Consider the following 16,590-nt stretch of genomic DNA (forward strand, 5'->3'; position numbering starts at 1 on the left):
GCCAGGTGGAGTTTGAGATAGAAACTTCTGGGATAGGATTGACTGTTGAAATTTTCATTATGTTGAAAATGCCAAGTGATTCCTCTTATTCCACAAAATTCTACCATCCATTTTCCAGAGTAATAAGAATTGCTATTTGTTTGCCTTAATAATTCCATTATTATCTATTACTATCAAGGAAAGCAGGAGGTAGAGTGGGGGTAAATGAAAACCAGCCAAGCAGTAACAGTAAATTCTGCTTATTAAGAAACACTTTCTCCAATGGCATCTCTGGAGACATCTTGATGAAGTTTTGTGGTGAAAGAATTCTTCTGTAAATGAAATAAAACCAAATTATGCTTTTGCCCAAACCAGCAGCATATCCCAGTTGTGTGTAACTGGACTTGTTTATTGGTAAAGGACTGTAATGTATCTAAGAAAAGGTGAAACCTCTTTGCATTGCCTGACATAAAATGTATGATGATAGAAAAAAGTACATGATCTTAACCAGGTTTTTGGAAAAAACATAAAAGTATTCTCTGGAATTTCATGTGAGTCAAGCCACTAGTCTGGAGGAAGGAATGTCAAATTTGAAATTGAAATTAAATCTTCCAGCTCTCTGTTTATCAATATTAGCCAATATGCACTTTCTAGGCTAAACTGTTGAAATAATGATGGGAATACTTTATAGAATATTAAAGTTGTAAAAGGCTTTTTAAAAAGTCAGGTTTCATGTAGATGATTATTTAAAACTCTTACATTCCTCAAATTTCTCGATACAACCTGCTTGAAGGTCTCTTGGTGTCTTTTCTGGTTAGGTGCCATCATCCAGAGTTAAACAGCTTGTTCTAAAGCACAAAGATCCTTAAATACACATATTGGGCTTCATGTGATGAGTCAAACGCACCCATGAGACAGAATGTTCTGTTACTGAATCACAGCTGAGGAAGGCATGAGGATGGTTAATGCAAAAATCTTAATTGTTAGAATTCCACAAAACATAAATAAATTCATGTTTTTTTTATGGAAATAAAGAAGCTGTGATACTGGTTTGAGAAATAATTCTGGTTTTCCTACAGCCTCAACTGTAAATGCTGTTTCAGGTTATAGGATGGAATGTTCCTTTGGAGCAATCACTTTTCGTTTAGGACACAAAACTCACTGTTTTTGTGGGTAGATAGAATGTAGGAAAATAGAGATAGTGGTGAAGGTAATCTCACCCCTAAGGAGTTACAGCTGTGCTAATTATCAAGAATTAGCAACAGGCCTGCCCTTAATAGGCTACAGCTGGATCCAATTAGGGCGGGTATTTTAAAAGAGTAGTTGGCTGGTGGAGAAGGGAAGATGGAGTTTGTTGGCTGTGCTGAGAAGGAGTTAGTGCTGTGAGGAGCTGCCCATGAGAAATCACCGAGAAGGTACAAAACTTTTGCAATAAGATGGCAACACATTTTAATCTGAAAGTTCTATTATTTTTACAGCATTTCACTCTTTAATGATTTTTCTTCCTTCTATGGATATGTTTATGTAATTATACTACAAATCTTCAGCCTCAGCATATCACTTCTATGCACTTTCCCACTGATTTGGTCTCTCCTAGCTGGTGCTGGTTTTATTATTTACACAAAAGTGAATCCATATTTTTTCTTTTTCTCTCTCTTTTTTTTTTGTTTTGGTGGTGGCTATAATTCTCTCACCTGCTGGTGGTGTTTGCACTCTTCCCACAAGTCAGGAATCAGTTTCTTGGCTGTAGTAAGTTGTGTGCATGCAGTTTGCGAACCAAACATCAAACAAAACTCTCAGTGTAAGACAGAGCTACAGCAATGCTGGGTGTTGTTCTAGGTGTGTTCCACAATTTAATAGTTTTGTCAGGAGTGTGAGCCAGAGCTGGCTAGCCTAGGATTCCTGGTACCTTGGAGCTGATCTCAGAAAGGTTATAGAGAGCTCTGGAGAAACAGAATTATATAAAGGACAACAGCTATAGAGCCTGTTCCTAGCAAGCTTTTCCACCTTCCACAGCATTCTGAGCACTTTCAAAATCATTGCAATCTCTTGAAAAAACATAATTTTCTTCCTGTGTAAACATTTAGTAGTAGGACTGACAGGTTATTTTTAAAGATACCGTCATGATTTTAATTATGTGTATTGTATCTTAGGATAGTCAGACACTACAACCTCTGAGTTTTCAATCTATTTACAAACTCTGATTTTTCTGTGACATATTTTTTCCTGCAAGATTTGTCTGCTGCAGTAATTTATTTTCCTAATCATTAAACTAATTATATTTTCACATAGAGCAATTGCAGAATGTGTCAGAAAATAAAGAGGAAAATTGTTACAGAAACATCTACCAAGTAAACCAAGCTCAAATGCGTTGAATCAGCAGTAATATCAAACAAAAATAGTTATGAGACATGGAACTAACATAGTTATTGGGTTTGCACCTTAATGAAGTGCAATCTGCCTAATTCCCTATGTTTTCCATGAAATGTGTTTTTCCTTGGGAGTGTACAAGGTAAATAAAGTTCATTACTGGTTAGAGCTAAGCCACATCAGCACTGGCAGGTGCTTTTCTAGCACTGGGAGGCATTTCCTGCTCCAGGAGGCTGTTCCATAAACACATGAATTTTATCTGCTTGCCACCTTGAAAGATGCACTTAAAAGATAGTTTCCAAAGGTACTGGAGATGAAAGTGTCCATGAACTGTGTGTGACTCCTCAGTCAGTGTGTACAGAGCTGGCAGGAGCTGAAAGAGGAGAATAGCCTCTCTGCATGAAGATAGCTGAAGGCTGGAAAATGTGGGTGTGCAGAGATGGGATTTGTCCTCCCAGTTCTGCTCCCTTCTAGGGAAATGCAGGGAGTGTGGAAGGGTGTGTGAAATGAATGTGCTGGGTGAAGAGTGGATTTGTCCTCTTGCTGAGAACTCATTGCTGTGATACCTTTTTTAAAAGGCTGATGCCTTAAGATGAAACTGAAACTGCAAACAGGCTCTTTTCAATTATCCCCTCGAGGTAGGTGAGGGCTGAATCTCAATTCAATTACTGTTTCTTCAGCCAGAAGCCCTTTCTTAGTCTGAGTAGTCCCTCTGGCTTCAGGGAAGTTATTCATGCCGTGATACAGTAGAAAAGTTTGGTTTATTTTGCATTAATTTTAAATCACAATGAAATATTTGGCAGCAGCAGAACTATAGAATTTAGTGCAAAATGTAGGTATTTAGTATAAAATACCTGTTTTGTGAGTGCTTTGTCCAGTGGCACTGAGCGTTTTAGAACTGTCACTTTCACTCAAATTTTCCATATTATTATATTTTGAGTTATGAAATTTACTCCCACTACATTTTCAAGGTATTTTACAATGTAATATTGCCTAGCTTTTACAGAAGCTAACAAAAGCCAAGTGAGTTCTCACAAAACCAATAGCGCTGCTTCCTCTGATCTGCGTTTTTTAGAATACAAATTTTGTGGTTTTTATTTAAAGGAAAAGGACATGCATTTCCTACATGAGTTTTGTTTTAACTTAAAAGATTTTTCACCAGATCTGTACAGCAAAGGTAGTCCTCTACAAATCAGCAGCATGAACACCTTGCAGTGAAAGAGCAGTGAGACTGTGCTGTTGGGAAACTGGAGTTGCAATTTGCATTTGCAGGACCATTTAAACTAGGAAATGGTATCACTGCTCTCTTTGCATTATCCAATGAGGCTGCAGAGTACCCCACACATTTCCTGGTGGATTTTTGAAGCTCCCAGGATTCCTTCAGGGCCATTCAAACCTTTTAACCCACCTTTCTCTTTTGCTAATGTTGATTAAAACTTAACAGTCACTCAAGAGCTTTTAAAGTTCCTATTAGATAGAGTTTAAATGCCTGCAACTCAGGGTTTACAACCCCCAATAATCTCAGAATCAGGTGGGAAGGAAGAAATATGACTTGACCAAGCAAATGTGAAAGACTTGGCCAGAGAACACAACACCAGCACAATGCATGCAGCTTTACTGGAGCTATTTTCAGACCAGCAAGCTGTGTCCCTCTCTTTTATTCTGATGATCTCTGATTTTGTTCTGCAAAACTCCAGAACATAAACATTAAGGATAATTGTTTGGAAACAACAATTAAGTATGACTGTTAGTATTTAGATTTTTGTTCAAGGAACATAAAATTTGGGTTGTTTTTTGTCTACTTACCCATCTAGTTAGGGCACGTGCAGTGCATGTGAGAACAGAAGAATTCTGGCACTTATTTGCCATTTCTCCATCTCACTGAATTTCCTAGCAGTGGTACAGATAAATGTTTTCAGGGTCTGTAGAGATATGTGAGAATACCTGAATTACTTGCAACCACTGAAAATTTGATTTGGACTCAAGACCAAGAGTTAAGCTGGTACTTACCCCTCAAAGCAGATATAAAAGCATTAGGAAATTGTGCATGGAGATGGTTTCCTTGGTTGTAGCCAAGAGGAATATACTATTAAAAAAATAGAAAAGCCAGTAAAGTTAAAATCAAATAATGTGCAGAGATGACTGCTTTCAATTAAAGCTTAATGCAGCCTAGAATATTAACTTATGGCAGAAAATCTACTGAAAGAGCTTAAAAAGCACCCAAACCTCCATGTAACTTGGGGCTAGAGACTTGAAATGACCAATGGGTTTTGAAATGTTATGAGACACAGTTTCCTATAACTGATGGAGACAGTAAATTTGGAATCTTATTGCAAAAATTGAGGCTGTTTGCTTCAAAAAAAAAAAAAGTAGTTTTCACAGTGGAAAACATCTTTTAGGAAGGTAATACAATAGTATTACCATTTTAATATAAACTCTTCACATTTTTTTGAAATATTTCCTGCACCTCAATGTCCTCCTCTAAGCAGATCTGTGTTGTGGACCTGCACAGACCTTTGCCAAAAGAGTGCATTTGGTTTACAGATCCCATTGTCCCGGGATGGAACTGTGCATGGCATTGAGATAACACCCTCCAAGTTAAATTAGCACCTCCAGCAAAATCAGAGCAGAGCTCTAGCCACCTCTGGTAGACAGAAAATCTGATTACATGTCCTGGAAGAAAATAAAATGCATTCTGCTTGAAAACATGATAAACCACTGCTCTCTTAGGCCTGCTACAAGGTGAAATGGTTGCTTTGGTTAATTTAATACTATTGTTTAAATTATCATCTCCCTAAATTACCACCACCTTTTGAAAATGCAGTCAGAATTTCCTTTTGAGATATCTTTTGTTCCTTTGATCCAAAATAGGGATAGCAGAATTCATTAAGCAAAACCACATCCACTGAATTTACATGAGAATGTAAATAATTTTTCATTTTCCTGCATGATAATCTGATTCTTAAATGAATAATTGTCCTTTGCCTTTATCATTTAGCACAGCTAGGGAACTGGATTATTGATGAGGAAAGATAAGATAATGTAGTTGCCCTTAAAATACAATGAAATCCTTTAGGACATATTCAGTAAGTGAGATTACATAATGAGTGATTTTGGGAATGGAATTTGAGGCTTTTTGCATTAAATTCACTATGTAGCAGCACATCTTGTGTGGTAGAGCATATTAACAAAAACTCTTAGATGGATTGAATTTAACAATTTCATTAATAGTATGATATATTCTGAATGGCCTACGGTCTTTCCTTTGCAATGAGCAGCGATGATTAGAATGTATTTTGCATAATTTTCAGCTAGTCCCTAATGGTTTCACTTTATATCCTTTTACAATCAAAAAATCAAATTCATACGGCAGAACAAATGTCCTGTTAGTTTTTATAGACTTACAAAGGCTTGTGGAGTGACCCACACAATAGGTGTCCAAGTGTTAATTGCTAACAAACTTTCAGCAATAGGAGATCCTCAGCTCTTCATGTAAGTTTTTTTAATAATAAAATGTTGCTGAGGGAAGCAAATACTTGAGATCCAAGGTGTTTATGTAAAGATTACAGAGTTAACTCTGATTTTGAGAGTATGTAGTAACTAATGTGATAGAGTATTCTCTGTAGAGGAAAGCTCACCAGGTAATCAAGTCTGTTATAGTGGTCATATAAAAACCACCTCATGCTGTTAAACTATACCATTAATCCTTGCACAACTTCCTCAGAAATCAAATGTAACAGGAATTACAGAAACCCTGTTAGATCAATGACAGCCTTAGCAAGGTTGGAGCAGCCCTGGCTTAGCAGCATTTACAGAGAGCCAAAGAGGAGAAATCACTTTCCCAAGCACAATGTCCTCTCTGGGTGTCACAGGGTGCACATGTACAACGTGCTATGCACAGTTTGTGTGAGGGAATCAAAATAAATTGACTGGTAAGACCCATGCATCCCTCATTGATCCGTATGAACTGAGCCAAGTCCCTTAAGCCGCATCAATCAGTGGGGAGACTTAGAGAAAAGAGAGAGAGATTTCAGCCCTGGGAGAAATTTAAGGGCTTGTTTTTCATTGTTCTTCTTGCTGAGCTCTCATTTAATATTTTTTGGTTTATAATGGGTCTTTTTAAAGTTTTGTACTTCATTATTGATACTGTTTTTGTCTCACTATCAGTCACCTGTAATTCCCACTCGCTTATCCTCTGCTCTCTGCTGAGTGCCCCATTCTGCTGTGGATTTGTGGATGGAAGGTGCACCTTGATAATTTGTAATTCACACGAGTTTATGATATTTGGTTTAGCCTTATTTGCTTTATCACCTGCAATTTGTTAAAATGATGGAACTGATTTTTTCTACTGTTTTAAACATGCATTTTAATTTCCCCAAATGCTTAAATTAAAAAAAAAAGGTTTTTAGAATGTTCTGTAGAAAATTAAGATTCCTCAAGTACATTTTGTTTTTCCAAGGCACAAAAATCAAATGAGAATTTTATATGGAAGTAAATTGACATAGGAAACCTGTTAATTTACTGCTGATTTGATACAAATTAAAAACATGTTTGGATATATCTTTTAAGGGGATTGGAAAATCTCTGAATAACCATTCTGTCTTGACAAAGAATCTCAAAGAGTAGTTTTGTTAGAAATTAAAGAAAACCTCCATTTACCTTGCAAGATTCTCTAACTCATGTTTTGGGACGCAGCCTAATGTTTTCACAAATTGAAATGGTGAATGTTATTGAAGGGAAATAAAAAGGTTAATTGTAGTATGCATATCTGTTTCTTCTGTTAAAACCAATTTATTACAGGGCTACATCTATGTCAGAACTGAATCTTGAATGTCTTGATATTAGTCTTTGAAAAACTGCGATCATTGTTAAGTCCTACTATTCATTACAAAAATGAAGAGTTTTTGATTTGAAAAATTGCAAAGAGACTTCCTAGCAGTTCTGAAATTAATCTTAAAGCTCTAATTGTGGGAATCAGCAACATTGCTTTTGATGCATCTCATTAATAACAAAAAGCCTCATTCCAGTTATTAAAATACCTTGCACATTCTGTACTGATAATTTTTTTACTTTTTACAGTTTGTTGCTTGCATTATTCCCCAGTGACATATGTGTAGATTTTTTCCAAGTATGTACAAATGAATAATAATATTAAAAACTAATAACTTCCTTTGAGTGCACTGCAGAATTAAGAAAGGAAAACAGTTTTAAGCCTTTAATATAATGAAAAATTATAGTGGGGATTTCATGTTGTTTTGCTTATGCTTCAGTTATTGCTTTCATTAAAGTTGTAATTTCCAGAGATGTTGCTCAGATAAAATTACATCTTTGGTTAGTATCTGTGTTCACACTGAAAATTATGGGCCTTTTCTGTCATTTATTGCCACCTATTTTCTGGTTTAATTACTTTTCCTAATGCATACAAATAATAGAGCAAAATTGAATTAAAACACTTCATCTATATAATCAATGAAAAATTAGTGAGAACAGAGATTATAATCTTCAATCTGAAGCACTACAATAAAATAAGATCTGTTAAGATCTTTATTTTTTTTCATAATAGTGCTCTGTTTTTCCACTGATATAATGAGTGCAAGTATTAAAATACATTTGATGGGGAGAATACTGTTAGAGCTTTTACTGTACTTATAAAGAAGAATCTAATTTTCCAATTACAGTTGTTCTGTAAGACAGTTGTGGATCACTATCCTAAGTGATGCAGATGAGATCCCTGCAACCAGGGCAGCTTGGATCAAAACCTCAGTTTGATGAAGTACTGGAGACACAGAATAATTGAAACAAAAGGTGATGCTGACCAATACAGGCAGCATGAGTGAGGTGGAAAGAGTTCATCCCATCCCAAACAGACCTCAGTGAAAGATTACTTTCTAGTGTGTGGTGTTACTTAAAGAGAATAACGCAGTGGCCATCCTGTTTATGAAGATACAATGATACAGCATGAGGGGGAAAATGTAATTGGCTCTTTTGGTCAGTTGTTACAAACATGCTTGATTTAGTTGATCATTTTTTGCCATAAACTTCTGCTATAATATTTCTCTTGAGAAGTGAAACAGAATTCCTGCAGGCACGTGTATGAACTTGTCTTCAGGGCATGTTGAGTTGCAGGGACCCTCGGTGCTGGGCTATTTCTGAGCCTATTTGTATGGGAGTGCATTGGCCCAATCCCACACTTGAGCAGCTCCAGCTGGCTGATGTTTACAGCAGTGTGCCATATAGAAATCTTACCATCCCTCAATTGCTTCTTAATGAGGATTAAGACTGTATCAGATACCTGGAAGTACAGCTGAAGGAGTGAAATAGAGAAGGAACTTGGTGCTTGTGAAGGATGAGTGCTTATAAAATTTCATCTGGTAAACTTGTTGCAAACCAGATACATTTTTTTTTTTTACCACTTGTCTTCCCAGTGAAGAACTGTAGTAATTATGGTGCATTAAAACTTAGCACTTACCCTAGTTTCCTTTAAGTTTCATGAACACACCTGGTTTGTTTTTTTTTTTTTTTTTTTCCTTTTCAGAAAGTGGGTCTGGCTTTCTCTGGTACGGGCTTTAATGAGCTGAAAAGGAGACTAGTTCTGGAAAGTAAAGAAAGTGAATTGATCCTTACTGGTTTTGTGGCTTAAAGATGAAGATTTCATTGCTGTCAGAAAAGTGAGGGGAAAATTATCTTGTATGGATTTCCATACTTCGTGACTTTGGATATCAGCAGCTAAATTAAACTGAAACAGGCAGATTTAATCTGGTTGTCATGTACCAAGTGCATAGTCAGAGTGTTTGTGAGTAGAGTGCCTTGGGAAACCTCTTACAATTGGGGATGAATATGCCAATGCCACTGAAAATTCCCATTCTCTCTGTTGTGATGGTGTTGGCCCTTGCTGCTCTTTCTAACTTAGGTGGCACCAGATGTTCCTGCAGCATCCAGGGTCTGTCTGCTCATAGCAGCTCCCCTGGTGGCATGAGCAGTAGAAGCTGATCTTCCTCTGAGCATGTTTAATCTAAAATCTCCATCCCTTTGTCTTCATTAGTAACATCCACTTGATCCTGTAGTTATGGTAACAGTGTTGTATTAAATGTAGGAAGTAATTTGATTTGGAAAAACATTCACACCAGTTTACAACATGTTGAAAGACCCAGTGCATGATAAATCACTCTGTTAAAAACTTCTCCCCTTATCAAAAAGATAAAAACTCAGTACAAGCTGTATGGAAGAGTGCTTTCAGATAAATGATTTCAAGGGGGATGTTATTCAAGAGAAATTAAATGTTTGAGTGCTGTGCCTTTGGGATGAATAGAAACTGCTTCATGTGTTGGCTGCTTTATAGAGGAAAGACTCAGATTTCCAAAGGATTCCAAGAGATCAGGACTCCATTTCTAGCTTTTATACTTTTGAAAACTAGGTCAAAGTGCTTACTGCTATTACTGCCATTTAAAAGGGACTTGCTTCAATATTCATCCTAGTGATCTTTGGAGAAATTTCATCCTGCTTGTTGCAACAGGGATTCAGATTTAGGACTTGCTGTTTTTATATCACTGACTGTAAAAATTGAGGATGGTGGTAGGCAATGATTCCATCCAACATGCAGAGCTCTACAAAAGGGAGTCTTAGTCCAGTTTTGGGGTTTGTTGAGCCATTGACATTGAGGATAGTTTGGAGGGGAACAACAGATGGAATATTTAGCAATATCCCGTTAAAACAATGCAATTTCTCCAGTTCACATTACCTGGTTGAAGTTATGAACAAAAGGTGGTTTTGTAATGTTCTCACCTAGATTTGCTGTCCTTCCTTTAGAAGTCCAGGAAGGCTGCTGGAGGAAAATGTATAGATGTCCCTTATTGTATCTGAGATCATGGGTGGGAGGGTGTTACCTAAGCCAGAAGCAGAAGGCAGTGTCAAATGGTGCAGAGAAAGCTCTAATTTGTAGGTGTAGAAGGGATTACAGGTGACCTCACCCCTGGTAAATCACAGTTGTACTAATTACTAGAGAAGAACAGCCTTGCCTTTAATGGGTCACAGCTGTGACTAATAAAGATAAGTGTGATAAAAGGGGTGGGCTGGCTCAGGGAGAGCCCTGAGGAGGTAGAGGAGCCCTGAGGAAGAAGGAATGACCCAGAGAGACCCACAAAAGAATGAAACAAGGAAGAGAGTTGGAAGCTCTGCTGTGAGGTCGGTCTGGGTGTGATGGAGTTAGAGCCTGCTGCTGTATCCTGCAGTCCTGTCGAGCCAGGTGAAAGCCTGTGGTCAGAGGCAGCAGGGAAATACTTGCAGTCATGTTCCATCAGGAGTGGCCAGCAGTCAGTCTGCCAGAGCAGCCAACAGCAGGAGCTTGCTGCAGTGAGTCAGGATGGCTAAACTGTAAAGGAGAATAAACCAGGACCCTTTTCACGTTGTTAAATGAGTCTGTGTCTTGGCTCATTCCTGCCCCTAATGAGAGGTCTGCTGCAGCATCTGAGCCCAAGATAGGATATCTGAAGGCAACCCATAAGGAGGGAGTAACCTACCTATTATCTGGGCTGCAGCATGAGGGAGAAAGAGAGCAAAGGCCACCTCCCACCTATAAACTGGAGAGGGATGAACACTCCCTTACCTGGATCTAGTGGTGTACAGGCACAAGAGTAATTAATGATATAGTCCACCTTGACTGGGAATTGATGGGATAATGATCTGCCAGCTTGATCATCTTCTCAAAAGCATCATAAATGAAGATGAAGCTGGTCAGGGAAGAAGACGCTTCTTTGGTGAAGAGGGTGAAGTACTTGACCAGGAAGCTGGTGTTGGTGGCCACAAGAATGAGACACTGGACTGCTGACCAGAGGCAGAACTCCAGCTAGCCAAATTCACTGCCCCTGCAACACTAATTATTGTCCCAAATGGAGCTAAAGAGATATTTAATTAAATTCTTACACTGTTTCCTATTCAGGTTAAGCCTTTAACATGTAGGTGTTGAAATAACATCTAACAATTATGTACACATTTCTGAGAATGAGCCATTTGCTAAACAGGCCTCAGGTATCTTTGGAAAATCTCTGTTTTAACGTTGAAGCTCTGCAAAGAGATTTTTTGTCCTTTGGGGTGATCTTATGATGTTAGTTCTTGCAGATTCAATGTTAAATCTGAGTGCTTGATTCATGACCAGATCAAATATTTTGGAAGTTTTGTGCCATAAAGTGTGGTCGAGCTTTATTTCTCTGTATTATATGGATTTCTATTAATTTTTCTGGCTGATAAATGCAATTTTCCATTTTGTGTGACAAGTAGTCATAATGGTTTTAATTTTGCGTCAACCAGTTGAGCTTTACATGACTTTTTTTATTGTAAACAACTGGCTATAGCATTAAACAGTTTATTTCAGTTATATTAGCAACATCCTGACTGGATATTTTCATGTGCTTTTGCTATGTATAAAACAGAGTTGGCTTTGTTTAGTAGCTGTTCAGTACAAAAGAAAAATCGATTGAACTCTTAAGTTTTTATGTTTAAACATTTGGCAAAAAGAAAGGAACGCTTCAGTGTAAAAGCATGAAACTTCACCTGGTTGCTCAGCACTGTGTGCATCTGTTGCATTTGGTTAATCTGAGGAAAATTATATTGTATGGTGCTGGTAATCTAATCTGATTGATTAGAATCTAATTGACTCTGCAGTAAGAAAAGAGGGTGTGATCTTATCAATGTAAATGGATACTTGAGGCGAGGGTGTGTAAAGAAGGTGGACTGAGGCTGTTTGTTTTGGTGTCCAGTGACAGTTTTTGTTCCCTAACACGGCAAAGTCAAGGAGAGATGAAGTGAGTTGAGGAGTTCAGCAGAGAGCCACTGCAATTTCCAGGGCAGGATCTGTGATGAGGAATTGAGGAAACATCATGTCTTACCTGGGGAAGAGATCTCTTCCCCTAAGGGCTGCCCCTCAGTTTCTGCAGGTTTACCAGCAATGCAGCCTAACAGGGTTTAGTTTGCTCTATCAAACAAACTTTCAGACATCTCAGTAGGGTTCAAGAGTTAAATTTTGTGCTCTCTAATTGTCTTTTATTTTGAAGCAGCAGCTGAGAGAAGTTTTTGGCAGAGCCAAGCATTACCTTCTATTTGAGCCTTATTTTTAAAAGGTGTTCAAATGTTCTGTTGAAGAGTAGAATGAAAGTAATCAACGCTAAGTTTCAAACAGAACCTTTTGTGTGGTCTGTTTAAGCACCACTTATTCCCTGATGTCTCATTTGTTTACAAAATAGCTTGGATAAAAGTGGCATTCCAAAAACAAGGGTTTATTATGAATAGAAGGGTAGAATTGTGCTTCTTGTGTGCTGTAACTCAGGGTGGTTCTGATACATAGGTCAACATATGCTCCTGAAGACTATTTTTTATGGTAAATAATCTCCATGTGTGTCCCAGGTTTTAGCTTCATGCACTAGCTGCTCAAAGATCTTGTGAGACAGAGGAGCACAAGGCCAACAGATGGACAAGAAAAGGATAAGTTGTGTCATCTGACTATTGCATTAATCAGTCATCTTCACAGAGGATTTTTTTTTGTATTTGAAAGACACTTAAAGAAGTAATTAACTTCAGAGTATTCTTAAAAGATGGTAAGATTTTGATACAATTTCTCCAGTACCCTATTTTTAAAAAGTATGTAATCTTCTATGTAGTGGCAGAATTCTGTACTCAGTAAACATGAATGATTAGCTGAGCCCTTCAAACTTTTGAGATATGAAATCTGGATTTCATTACCTTCTGTTTTGTATAGGTCAAATGGACTTTTGCATAGAACAAGGGAATAAGTTTAAAGGCATAAGAAATTAAAATTTTATGAGTGTCTTCCCACCAGGGTTGATGAATCAGACTGACTTCAAAGAGAAATGCGGTTTTCATGTCATCTGCTGTTTTGAGCTTTTCTCGTGTTTAAAGGGGAGGGAGCTTTCATGTATCTCTCTCTCTCATATGCCACATCTGATCCCGAGCCCATCAAAGTCTCTTCGTTAATTTCAGCAGGTCTTCGGTAGATGTTAAAATCAGTTTTACTAATTGCCAGGAGGGAAAATGGGAGCTGAGAAGTGTAACTTCTGCCAAGGTCTTATGGAGACCAACACTGAGCTGTGCATTGTGCCTCAGTTGCACAACAGCCAGGAGAGTGAATGATTTGTGTCGAGAGATAACTTATTTACTCATTCTGCAGCTGTGTGCTGGTGTTACCTGGGTTGTCTAAGGCCACTTTCTAACAGAATGTGTAGCTGTACAACTGAAGAGTGGCTTCAGTCTTCTTGGCAAAAAAAAAAGTCCAATTTTACATCTTTTAACCGTGTATGGACCCCTTTCTCCTGTACTAAGTATGCCATTTGGTTTCTTTGCTGTTTGAGTCCACACTCCACGTGCTTTTTAGGTTAGCTCATGACAAATGACTGTATGAACTATAGAAAGTAGAGAGGGCAAGATATGGAGCTCAGGTTTATAAAAGCTTGTCATCATGGGAGGAATGAAGTCTTGCAGTTGAAAACCCAATTGCAACTCCCTTCAGCATGAGTGACCCCTCTAGGCTGCCTCTGCTTGTTGTAAGAGCAGTCTTTATTTTGCCCAGGGGAGAAGCATGATGTGTGTGTTTTAACAGCTGCTCCTATGACCAGCACAAGGCATTACAACAAGAGGAAAGAATTTTCTTTGTGCTGATGGATTAAAAAGTTGATCTGGAAAAAATAAGTTATTAAAAAATATTTTGATGGACATTGGTATTAAAGGAAGAATTCTACATCCATGTACTGTGTTTTCAGCCATTTGGCTGTTACTTTCTGCTACAACTGAATTTACAGCATAACTCATTATGTCCTTTAACTGTGACTAGTAGGAAATCCTGTTTATTCAGGACCTCTGCAGCCTGTGTTCAAAGGGATAATAAATGTACCACCTGTGAGAGTAATTAGTATGATGTATACATATATGGCCAGAGAACTGGAAGCATAATAATAAGCATGACTTTTGCATAGATTCTAGAACATGCTTTTGGTGGCAGGGTGACTCTCTGCTGCTGTCCAGCAGAAATGAAGACAAGCCTGGTGTCTGGATGACTCTCTGGGTGTTAACACTTCCCTGAGGTACTGGAACCTGTTCTGGTCTGGAATTTGGAGCAGTTCACAGATGGCTCTATTAGTTTGATGTTAATAATTTCCAGACCCAGGTCTGAATAGGGAGATTCAGATAGATTGTGAGATGGTTGTGATTGGAAACAGGTGGATGGAAGTGCTCCTGAAGTACACCTACTGAGTATTTGTCATGGTTTTGAGTTATTTGTGTCTGTTTCATTGGATACTGAATGTGTTCTCTCATAAAAGATGAGTGTAGTCCCTTCCACTTGAAAATATCACTGTCACACCTTAAAAAAAATTATGCATAAATATGCAGTATATCAGAATGTTTCAGAGCACAGGTGAATGTCAAAGTAGAATACAAAGAAAATGCACAGTAGGGATATAGAAATGGAAAAGAATATATTTAAGGAAATTATTTTTGTTGTTTGAGATTTGGCTTTTTTATTTAGTTGTTTTTAGTGAAACTGTTACTATTAGTCGTGCAGTCAATGTGAAAGTCTGTAAGGTAGTAAGCCCAAGTAACCTGAGGGTTTTTTTGCTTTTGGAATAATAAGGTTTGTTGTATATATGGAAAAAATAAGTCAGAAATTATCAAAGCAATACTGATGTCAGAGTGTTCGTAAAATCAGCGTATTTCATTACTGTTCATCTTACAACAAGACTGGAGATGGAGAAGTTTGGGCATTTTTAACAGTTTGAAATATGTGATTTGAATTCTCTTGCTTGGTTGCAAGATCTGTGATTCTAACACATTATCTCTATTAGAAATGTGATTCCTTCAAGTAACAGCAGACCAGTTTTGCTTCAGCCCTGTGGGAGCTGGTAAAATGCAATACTACAGGTGGGTAAGCCCCAGAGATGCCTGAGAAATTCAGGTTTGGCCCTTTCAGGAACCTCCCTTTTTCCACAGGAAATTATTGTTTCAAATTAACTATACCATTTCAGTCGTTGATTTTCTAGCAGAAAAAAATGGAAATGGGTATTTTTATCCTGAGCTGTCAAAATTTGGATTAGGCTGGAAACATTTACAACCAGTGTTATGGATGCTGATAAAAATGCAGCTGCTCAGTACCTGAAAAACCTGGGTTGTGCTATGTAGTGCCTAGCTTTTATTGTCTGACTCTGGCAACAATAGGGGTCAGTCACCAAGCTCTCAAAGTCATTTGTCTGGTTTGTGCACGTCTGCTTTTCATGGCTGATTGTCCACTCATGGCTGGAAGTCTGGGAGCTACAGAGTAGCTGAGGACTCTCTGGAAATGGTTATTGGGGTTGCCACCTATGAGACCCCAGAAAATCCTCCTCACCCTCCACATCACCACCCCAAAACTGAACCCAAGAGAAAATTAAAAAATCACTGTAGTTATGGTGGTAATTATTGCGCGTTTTAGTGGGACTGAAATTGTGTCTCGCATCTTGAAATAGTGGCAGGCTTATTCATTCACAGAGATTCTTAAAAAAAAAAGACATTGAAAGAAATTTTCTGGAGGAAAAATTTTGCTTCCTTTTCAGGCCAAATAGCAATGTTTTTCCTGTGATGCTTTGTTGCATGTTGAGCAAACAGCATTTGATTATATTGTCTGAGCAGGCAGAACAAAGCATTGCTAGGCAATTGCTAGTCTTAAGAAAAATAATCCATCTGAAATCCTCCTTTAGGCTAATGCTGCTACTCTCACATGCAGAATTCCTAATCTTCATAGTTGTAATTAGAGAAACTATTGTTTTGGTGAGAATGAGACAGGCACAGAAGACACAGTGTTTGCACATAGAATATGTGCCACATGAGACACTCAGGGTTGCACAATGGCTTGGTGGGACAGTAAGATTAAAAGACAATGCATCCTCAGTGACGTTTTAGAAATACTATATGATTTTTCACACATGCACCCCAAGCTTAGTTCTATTAAACACAAATTTTATCCCTCAGTTTCTGATGACAGTTGTCTCCTGTTCTGAAAATTAAGAGGTGAACAACTGCTGAATGGAAAGTAAATCAATGAACAGAAACCAGGGTTTTCTTACAGTTGTGCTGGGGGCTGCTCTGTACATCCCAGCCAGTGTAGCAGTGCCCAGCTCTGCTCACTGGCAGTGCTCCTGTGCTGGTCCTTAGGCTGATATTCTCCCTTCCTTCATCAACTGCAGGGGGAACTCAGCTTTGGTGCTG

The 16,590-nt window shown here is 38.1% G+C and overlaps 1 protein-coding gene across 1 annotated transcript in view; it reads left to right on the plus strand.

Moving 5' to 3' along the window:
- LOC135304940 (beta-1,3-galactosyltransferase 2-like) overlaps nucleotides 1-16,590 on the plus strand; it is a 577,146-nt gene that overhangs the window by 139,515 nt on the left and 421,041 nt on the right.

The sequence above is a fragment of the Passer domesticus genome, chromosome 7 (assembly GCF_036417665.1).
Source record: "Passer domesticus isolate bPasDom1 chromosome 7, bPasDom1.hap1, whole genome shotgun sequence".
NCBI lineage: Eukaryota > Metazoa > Chordata > Aves > Passeriformes > Passeridae > Passer > Passer domesticus.